The sequence below is a fragment of the Spermophilus citellus genome, assembly GCF_964194105.1.
Source record: "Spermophilus citellus genome assembly, chromosome: X".
Lineage (NCBI taxonomy): Eukaryota > Metazoa > Chordata > Mammalia > Rodentia > Sciuridae > Spermophilus > Spermophilus citellus.
Genome location: NC_138190.1, coordinates 1,858,711 through 1,862,075, shown reverse-complemented (window position 1 = coordinate 1,862,075; position 3,365 = coordinate 1,858,711).

Below are 3,365 nucleotides of genomic sequence, written 5' to 3'. Positions count from 1 at the left end.
ATATTAAAAAAAAGACAGTTTAGTCTCAATGTCCAGAAATGTTGGATTCAATTATTATTTAAAATATAATCAGTAGTTTTGTAAAAAGGTTTACAGTTTCTGGTGGTGGACAATGAACTGGGGGTCTGGCAGGATGATATGTGGCTCAGAGGGAGTTCCCATCTGCCAGCCATGCTCACCAAATAGGAAAAAGGTGATCCAAGATGGAGCCGGTCTGCTTCCAGAGCCGGGGTGACCAGTGACGTGGGGAGAGCTGGGCAATGGCCTTGTGCTGTGGGTAGGTAGCAGCTGAGTGGCCTGTGTGGGAATGGGGTGCAGCCTGGAGTTCTGCTGAGGTGCTGAAAGGTGTTTTTCCTGAGCCACTCAAGAGCTGCTTGTGGCTAGAGCTGCGGGCTTTGGGCCTGGAGTCCAGAGTCTTACTCGATCTCTGAGGCTCAGAATGCTGCATTGGGCTAACAGCGTGTTGATTTCTGTGAAAATCTACTCTAGACTGGATTCTCACGCTCTCTGAAATCCTGTATTCTGATGAGGTGAGACCTAGGCCATGGAACAACACAGGATGCTGCCTGTCTCTGGCCCACCATCTTGAATTTCCCCCCTCTGCTCTTGACATGATATGGTACCCTTTCAACTGTCAAGGCCTCTTTATTTTATTTTTTTTTAAATAAAGTTACAGTGCCATGATTTATTTATTTTTTTTAGAGAGAATTTTTTAATATTTAGTTTTTAGTTTTTCAGCAGGCACAACATCTTTGTATGTGGTGCTGAGGATCGAACCCAGGCCGCATGCATGCCAGGCGAGCATGTTACTGCTTGAGCCACATCCCCAGCCCCAAGGCCTCTTTAAACAGCAGGGAAGAACTCAAACTGGAGAAAAGCCTTGTATGTAGAAATGTGATAAGACATTTCTTGTTTCAGATCTAGTTAGACTTGTTCAGATTTGAGGGAATATTTTGTATTATTTATTATTATTTTTTTCAACCCAGAGGTCCTGAACCACTGAGACACATCCCAATCTTTTTTTCATTTTTCTTTTTCCAATTTTGAGACATGGTCTCACTTGGTTGCTTAGGTCCTAAGTGGCTGAGGCTGGCTTTGAACTTATGATCATGCTGCCTCAGCCTGATGTAGGCTGGGTTGAAGCTTGTGATACTCCTGCTATGGCCACTGGGATCACAGACATATGCTACCGTGCTCAGCTCCTGGGTGTTTCCTGAATCCCTGATAAATTGAAATGTGCCTTGTTTGTGTCGAGTTTCCAGGTGTCACCAATTCGGATGCCACAATTACTTCTTCATGTGTTTCTGTATATTAATGTCCTTCAAGCTCTAAGGTTCTAAAATGATGCTGATCATCATAAGCACATTAACTCACACCTTCCAAATTATTATTAGTTCAGTTGAACTAAACTGGAGTTGACTTGGAAAAATGTATATTAGATAATTTATGTTGAAAACAGGGGTGGAAGAACTATTTAAATATTTAAGGAAACCAATTATTCATTTCTATGAAGAGCTCATGATATAATGAACTTTAGTTACTATTCCCTTTCATGCACCAGGCACCAGAAAAGCACTTTAGCAGGGTCACAGAGGCTATCAAAAATGCCCTGGTGCTCAGGTGAGGGTTTTCCAGAGCAGCAAGTCACATTAAAAAACACCTGGGAGGGGTGAGTTGTGCCACCCACACATGCACACTCACACCCACGTGCACACACATGTACAGGATCAAGTCACCCTTTTCTCTACATACCCTCCCTAGTGCAGTGCTTTCATCCTCACTGTGTCATGCAACTATTGATTTCTTTGATTTTTCTCACAAGGTTGCTGCCCACTCTTCCTTCTCAAAAATCAATTGTTATTTTCTGACTTCTCAATTTAGTCTTGTGTCATTCAGAAGTTTCAGACACATTGTGTGTGTTAGTTGAGGCCTCTCCACTCCAGGCTTGTGTACAGATTAGTGAAATATCTCTTCCTTCCTCCTTTTCTCCCTTTGTTATTTCACACATTACCCAGGAGGCCTCCACCACTGAGCTTCACCCTAACCCTCTTAATTGTTAGTTTTTAAGAGAGTGAGGCTGGCCTTGAACTTGTAGTCACCCTGCCTCAGCCTCCTACAGCTGGGACCATAGGCATGTGCCCTTGTGTGCCCTGCAGCTGATCTCTTCCTTTTCCTTGGTGCCTTCGTGGCCTGGTGATGACTCTGGGACCACCACTGTGTCACGCATTCTTTTCTAAGTCTCATGTGTTGTGTTGTACATAGGCAAGTTAAAGAGCATTATAAAATCTTGTAGTTTGTACGTATTGTTTGGAGAGGCACCTTCTCAAAATATACTTTGCCCTATTATTAATGGAGTTTATTTTTTTTTCTTCTTGTGCCAGGGACCCAATCCTCCCTTGTGCATGCTAGGCAGGTGCTCTAGCACTGAGCACTCCCCTAGCTCAGGTGGTGAGTTTGCCGCTTCTGTGTGTGTGGACCCACTACTGTCCACATCAGCAGATGCAGCTCTGCAGGTGTATCCTCGTGTTTGCAGCTTGTCCCGTTTTTTCTTAAACTTCTTTTACAGCACTGAATTTTAATTCCAACTCAGCTTTTCTCCCCATGATTAATCCTTGGGTGGAGTAAGCCAGAAAACCCAGGCTGGATTTCTCTCTGTGTTTAGGGTACTGTCATACATAGGTGACTGCATGACCAATATGATTCTGCAACATGCACACTCAGAAAAATGACAGATGATATCCCATCTATGTATGATATATCAAAGTGCATAAATGCATTCTATAGTCATGTGTAAGTAACTGAAAGAAATAAAATAATTTTAAAACAAAACAAATCCAGGTGCAATGGCTCATGCCTTCATTCCAATGGCTCAGGAGGCTGAGGCAGGAGGACTGTGAGCTCAAAGCCAGCCTCAGACATAGTGAGACAGTAAACGACTCAGTGAGACCCAGTCTCTGATAAAGTACAAACTATAGCTGTGGAGGTGGCTCAGTGGTTGAGGGCCCCTGAGTTCAATTCACAGGACACCCCCATTGAAAAAAAAAAAAAGGAAAGAAAAAAAAACCTATGGAAGAGGGGTATGATACCAGTGTTGTTGGGCACAGTGTCACACAGCTATAATTCCAGTGGCCAAGCAGACTGAGGGAGAGGGATCACAAACCTAGACAGCCTCAACTTACTGAGGCCCTAAGGAACTTAGCAAGATCTGTGTCAAAAAATCAACAGGTCTGGGGATGTTGCTCAATGGTTGTGCACCCCGGGCTCAATCCCCAGCCCCAAATAATAAAGATATAAAAATAGATTTAGTCTTTCCTCTTTATTTGCATTGCTCTCATCTTCCTAATGGCTCTAATTGACAACTGTCC